Here is a 7,262-nt window from a genome sequence, read left to right as displayed (position 1 = left end):
CTATTGCTTCAAACAATAGGTTATCTTTAAATCAGTTAACAAAGAGAAACACTTTATTCCATCATTTATTCCTTCTCCGGTGCCCCTAGTTCATTATATAAATCAAGTTTCTGTTTTTCCTACACAATTCTCCCTTCCGTTCTATTCCCTTTCACTATTATTTCAGAAAAGGAGACAGAACATAAAGACTCCTAACTCTGGGAAATGAACTAGGGGTGGTGGAAGGGGAGGAGGGCGGGGGGTGGGGGTGAATGGGTGACGGGCACTGAGGGGGGCACTTGACGGGATGAGCACTGGGTGTTATTCTGTATGTTGGTAAATTGAACACCAATAAAAAATAAATATATTATTAAAAAAAAAGTTGGCCTGGGAAAACCTTTCTTAACCAGCAGGGAAAGTTAAAATTGTGCTCCAACAAGGTCCTTTCACTTGCCTTTCATTGTAGAAAAGACTCTGAATAACTTCACAATGTTTACTTTACCCTACCCATTCATAACCATGAGAAAAAGATCCTTCTTGAATCTTTATAGTGAGAACCTGGTAGGATTCTTGGATGTAAAGATCCCAAAAGTGTGCCACCACAAAAAGTGGCCCCCAAAAGTTCTCATGCTAGTCCATACCGAAGCCTACGACAAATCGACAAAATTATCAATCAAGTGTCCCTATGACTTCATAGTTCCAGTGACTTCTTCTCCAGATAATCAGACATCATTTTGGACTCTGTATGCATCTGTCAAAAAGGTTTCAAAGGGGCAGTTTGCATTATGACATCAGTTATTACAGGAATTAAAAAAAAAAAAAGCTGATATGCCTGGGTGGCTCAGCAGTTGAGCATCTGCCTTTGGCCCAGGGCATGATCCTGGAAACCCAGGACCGAGTCCCACATTGGGCTCCCTGCTTCTCCCTCTGCCTGTGTCTTTGCCTCTCTCTCTCTCTCTCTGTCTCAAATAAATAAATAAATAAATAAATAAATAAAGCCATGATTTTAGGTGTCTAGCCTTTTCTTGTCTAAATGCAAAGAAAAACTTACAAGTCTTTACCTGTCAGAGAGAAACCAGAAGTCTCCTATACTGTGTTTTTATTGTATTTTTCAAACATGTCTGATGACTAATTACAAGGTAATTAATTCCTACTGCTTCATGACCTTGCAGTTCTTGACAAATCTCATATTGGCACCCTTCTGACTGCTATTCATCCGGGAAAGTGCCCATTAAGTGTGAGCCAAAACAAAAACAAAAACAAACAAAAAAGTAAGTGTGAGCCAAATAGTGGCAGAAATGGTAGAAAGGGAAGAGCAGGAAAAGTAGGAAGCTAAGGAAACCATAAGAGCACAGCTATATGAGAATCCAAAAACAAAAACAGCCAAGCAAAAAACAGCCAGGAAAGTAAATACAAGACCAAGAGCTCAGTAACAGTATGATATTGCATCACTAAGTTTTCCTCTTTTTAAGTTTCAGGCCAGGCATGCACTTCCTCAAACTCTTCTCTAAACCAGCGACCTTAGCCAGAGGGTACCTCACGTTGATCATCACTTAACAACTGTAAGGCTTGGGAAAGTCATTTAGCCACTTTTTGCCTGAATCTCCTATGAAAATTGATCTACATGTTACCATGATTGCACGAGCTGGTGCCTGAAAAGTGTGTTGTAGCCTGCAAGCAGTGAATAACCATTGAATCTATGTTCTCACGTTGAGACGGTATGGACTCTAGAACTCAGGGCACAAATGGTTCACGGAATGAAGAGATTAAATGTTTTGATCTAGACATGAAATAAATTGAATAAACCTCTGAAAGGGAGAAAATGGGAAAATAAAGAAAGAAACAGATAATATTATTAATAGCCTTTCACATCAAACTTATTTAAAATCAAAATTGCAAAAAACACAGAAAAAAGATAAAATATGAGATTCTCTAAGGACGTATGGTGACACATACACTCATCATCATTGATGGTAACAGTGACAAAAGGATGCACTACAAGATTGGGAATTGTTACCTCCCAGAGTGGATGAGACTGGGAGAGGACAGATGAAGAGAACTTTCGCATTTGCTCCAAACACATCTATTACTCAGAGTTTAAATAGTATTAAGTTAGATTGCATTCATTTATTATTTCTTTAATAAAAGTGCATTTAAAAATATCCCTTCATTATCTTTCCATCATTTAGAGAAATGTCTCTCCTATGGTTTACATTAAAATTGTTAATATTCATGACCCAGCTCAGGGAAGGACTGTGAACACTGAGATCTAATAGGCCTTTGAAATCCCAGGAGTGAGGTTCAAGCAGGCCCTTCTATCATGAGCAGAGTTGCCACATACCAAAGATGAGCTGGCTGCCACCTGCCCTCCGCCATAACTCATCTGACTTCTGGTGAAACTGGAACTGACAGCTTCGTCCAATTTGTGACATGGTAGATACACAGCAAAAGAGTGATAGTTACATCCTCCTGATGTGCAAACTAATAAAACATTTTGAACTTTCTTCTCTTATACTTTTACTTGTATTTAACAAGGTTACCTTGGATCTAGCTTTGAAATGGTACATTATTGCATGATGCCCTCAATGCCCAGCTTTCCCTCAGGGAAAGTTCCCCAAGAATGTGATAGGGAAAGCCTTTCCAAATGCTTGGCTCTATTTAAAACACAGATATGGGAAGCCTCCAGGCTCAGAGACTACTCATTATAGCATATACCTGGCACACTGGGGAGGACACAACACTCTCATACTCCTCATGGCACAAAATTAACTGGACTTTATCTCTTCTAAGGAAAACTCTAGAGTAAGCCTCTCAGCAAGCAAAGATCCGGTTTCAGAGGTCATCTGTGTAGGGTAAGTATATCCGAGGTAACTGATGTTTGACCCACACTTTTAATGCCTTCCCCCTGTTTTAAGACTAAAATCTTTCTTTTCCCCTGAAGCATTATTTCCCATAACCAATCTATAGGGTTTAGAGTTCTGAGAATGTCTGAATGGTAAATATTATGGGTTTACTCTCCCAACTAATCTCTGAGACTTCTGATATGGGTTTACTCTCCCAACTAATCTCTGAGACTTCTAATAGCATTTTACACACTAAAAAATGAACTACATTTCTATAGTCTTGGATGCTCCCAGATGTCCAGACTGGAGAAAACTGATTCTCAAAAACCCTCCAACTTATCCTGATATTTTCTTATCCCTTTTGGATTTTACTTGTTTTACCTTTGATCAAAAGAGGAAAGAGAGAAATGCTTCAGTCAAAAATTAATAGGGCAAAATACTGAAACATTTAAAAGAATGAAAGTGCAGTGATTTTAATGGGAACCTGTATATCTCATTCTTGTCCTAATTAGCCATTTGCATTAATTCATATCTCTGTCCTCTCATAGAACAAGATGATTTACTTCAGAAATGTTATTTATTTTCTTAGTCATCAAAACCAAGGTTTCTACCACAAGCTAGCTTCTAGTAGAGAAATTTTGGAAGCTTTGGAGTCAGACAGACTTCAGTTTAAAATATAGTTTTATTATTTGTTACTTTATAACTTGGAAAGTAGGTGATTTCTGTATTTATATAGTTTGTGAGGTTTATGTTAACTATTCTTACCAAACAAAATACATAATATAAAATAATCAGAATCAGTAGTGAAAAAATAGTCACAGGATATCACATCTACATGTTGCTTTTGTTAAAAAAAAAAAAAAAAACAAAATAGTCTTGCTTTGACTTTCAGGGCCAAAAAAAAAAAAAAAAACTTAGAAGGAGAAAGAGCAAAACCCAAAAGGAAAAATATACGAAAAAAAGTAGATATGCAGTTCAAATGAAAGGCATTTAATTCTTAAAAATGGGAAAACTGGTCAATCTCAGAATAAGAAATTAAGATTACACTTAGGGGGCCCCTGGGTGGCTCAGCCAGCTAAGGGTCAGAATCTTAGATTCAGCTCAGGTCCTGAACCCAGGGTCCTGAGATCTAGACTGGCATCTGGCTCAGTGCTCAGAGGAAAGTGGGCCCGGGATCTCTCTCCTACTCCCTCTGCTGCTACCCCCATGGCTCACAGGTGCATGCACTCTCTCTCAAATAAAAAAAATAAATCATTAAAAAAAACTCCATACAAGGGTATTTCTCACCACTGTATACAATAACATTGCATTGGAGACACTGGGATAAAACACATAATCTATGCATTACTGGTGTAGATTCAAAATGCTTTAAACTCTATGAAACAAATACAAACAGACAAATAAAAAGCAAAACAGATAAATGCTTGTAAGGTGCTTAACATAACGGTGCATAATTAGAGTTACTTAGGTAACTTTATACTAAACTTTACTGGAAAAAAATTAGGATACCAGAAAGATAGTGAATTGATGAGAAACGAAAGAAAGAATGGTAAAAGAGAAGGAATGAAGAAGAAAAGGATTTGGCTTCCTGGCTTCTATAAAATAGTAAATACATGTATTTCTACAGAGGTCAATTTAAAGGGTATAAGTAAGAGTTTATATATAAATGAACTTAGAATTTATATTTTCTCCCATAAAGAACAGTCGGAAGTAAAAATCGCTTTCGTATGTCATCATTTAGTCCAATCTCAAGAAGAAATCCCTGTTACCAAGGAGAACCAAGGACCAGCCTATGTATGTTAGTAAATGATGGTACTCAGGCCACAGAACACATGAGTTTTTGGAAATATCAGTTCATGGGGAGATTACAAATGGAGGGAAATATTGGATATTAGAAATGGATAGTCAGCATCTGGGGTCTTTTTTGAAACACAAATATCTCTTTTCAAGTCATCTGATGACTCAGAGATTGTGAAGGAATTTGGCTCAGTTCAGTGGGCTAACACATATCCACTTCACAATAGATTTGCTTCTGAGACTCATATATGCATGAGAAACATAGCATTCCATTATTGTCCTGGAGCCTGGGAAAGAGCTTCTGAATGTATTTCAAAGCTATGTATTCTCTCTCCAGAAGAGGCAGATTCAAGCCTTGGAGAAGTTATCTATGGAATACGTCACTGAGGGGGGCACTTGAGGGGATGAGCACTGGGTGTTATTCTACATGTTGGCAAATTGAACACCAATAAAAAATAAATTTGTATTAAAAAAAGAATATGTCGCATTGACATTTTCCATCAGAATATTTATTTTTTCATTCCCATAACTAGACCTCTTATAGGTAAGGTTTTGGACCTACCCTTCTATAATTAGTTCCCCACCTTGGTCATAGGACTAGCCTACCTGTAATTTAAGGAACATTTCTTTTCAATCTTCAGCTTCATACAATGCTAAGATTTGAATTTTGCACAACAGTCATCTATTCCAAAACATCTGAGCATTCATGAGGTTCTTCTTTCCATTCTAGAAGTTCTTAGTTCATGTCTTTCTTTGGTCTGCATTAGAACACAATTACTAAATGGATGATGTAAATCAGTCTGTGGTGTCCGAGTTCATTTTTCATGGACTTTGTGATTCAAGGGAGCTCCAGACCTTCCTCCTACTGCCCTCCTCTATGCTCTATCTGATGACTGTGGTGGGCAACCTCATCGTAGTGATCTTATTCATCACGGACCCTCATCTCCATTCCCAAATGTACTTCTTAGCCAATCTCTCATTTGTGGACTTCTGCCTTACCTCAGTAACTACCCCCAAACTGACCACAGACTTCCTAAAGCATCATAAGACCATCTCTTTTGGTAGATGCACAAGCCAGATCCTCTGTGTGCATTTATTTGCAGGAATTGAGATGGTGCTTCTTGTGACAGTGGCCCATGATTGTTACATGGCCATCTGCAAGCCACTCCATTACTCCAGCATCATGGACAGACAAAAGTACATCTGGCTAGTTTTGATATCATGCATCATTGGTTTTGTGCATGCCATGAGCCGACTGGCTATGATTTTAGATCTGCCCTTCTGTGGACCCAGAAGAGTGGGTCACAGTTTTTTTCTGTGACATTCCTTTGGTGAGCAAACTGGCCTGCATGGACACACATACTCTGAAAATGTTGATAAATTCTGACAGTGGGGTCTTGGCAACAACTTGCTTCCTTCTCTTACTGGCCTCCTACACCTACATCCTAGTAACAGTCTGTCTTCACTCTGAGGATGGAACATCCAAGGTGCTCTACATGCACCTCCCACATCACAGTGATGCTTCTCTTCTTTGTACCCTGCATGTTCATCTATCTGTGGCCACTTAGCATCACTTGGGTGGACAAGTTGCTTGCTGTGTTTTACACAGTAATCACACCTCTCCTGAATCCAGCCATTTGTACTCTGAGAAATAAAGAGATTAGGAATGCCATCAAGAGACTGATAAGTAGGCTTACAAATCCATAGGACAATTTTTAGTTTTCTCATGTAATCAGCAAATGCACTGTCTACATCCCAATTTGGCCACATTTTGACCTGTAAACTAAACTGGAAACATGACCCTTCATATCTGTAAGCATGGAGTATTCCCAGATGTATGGTTTGTATTTATTCCATGACAAAGATATGTTCAAAAATCCAACATTAGGGATGTCTGGCTGGCTCAGTCAGTTAAGCATCTGACTCTTGATTTCAGCTTAGGTCTCAATCTCAGAGTCCTAGGATCCAGTATTCCATTCTCAGCATGAAGTCTGCTTGAGGATTTTCTCTCCCTCCACCTCTCTCTCTGCTCAATTTTTCTCTCTTTCTCTCTCTCTCTAGTGAATAAATCAAATTTTAAATAACTCCAATACTTAAATTCTTACCACTTGGAATAGATAATAACTGATAATAATAATTTGCATAAATATGCCTTTGTATTTACTAAAAAATTATCAGATGATAACAATGATAAAACTAATCATTGTATCATTACTTAATACCACTAATGCCCCCAACGCCATGCTAAGCATTTTACGTAGCTTATGTATTACTACAAAACCACTCTGAGTTAATTATCCATTATTCTCATTTCTTTTTTTTATTTTTTATTTATTTATGATAGTCACAGAGAGAGAGAGTGAGGCAGAGACGCAGGCAGAGGGAGAAGCAGGCTCATGCACCGGGAGCCCGACGTGGGATTCAATCCCCAGCCTCCAGGATCGCGCCCTGGGCCAAAGGCAGGCGCTAAACCGCTGCGCCACCCAGGGATCCCCATTATTCTCATTTCTAAAAATACATGATTTACTCACTCTGACCGTTGCTTAGCTAGACAGGATACTAAAGATATCTGAGTGGTCGACATCTACTTCGGAAGAAAATGAATTGAACTGAAATCGTTTTGCCCTTGTACTCCACAGCATT

At 38.5% G+C, this 7,262-nt stretch overlaps 1 pseudogene; it reads left to right on the top strand.

Annotated features, from left to right (window-relative positions):
* The first annotated feature begins 5,400 nt into the window (after positions 1 to 5,400).
* On the top strand, positions 5,401 to 6,326 carry LOC129504098 (olfactory receptor 4K15-like; annotated as a pseudogene).
* Positions 6,327 to 7,262: the final 936 nt, after the last annotated feature.

This window comes from Nyctereutes procyonoides, unplaced genomic scaffold (genome assembly GCF_905146905.1).
Source record: "Nyctereutes procyonoides isolate TBG_1078 unplaced genomic scaffold, NYPRO_anot_genome, whole genome shotgun sequence".
NCBI lineage: Eukaryota > Metazoa > Chordata > Mammalia > Carnivora > Canidae > Nyctereutes > Nyctereutes procyonoides.
This window is presented reverse-complemented; position numbering and strand designations above follow the sequence as displayed.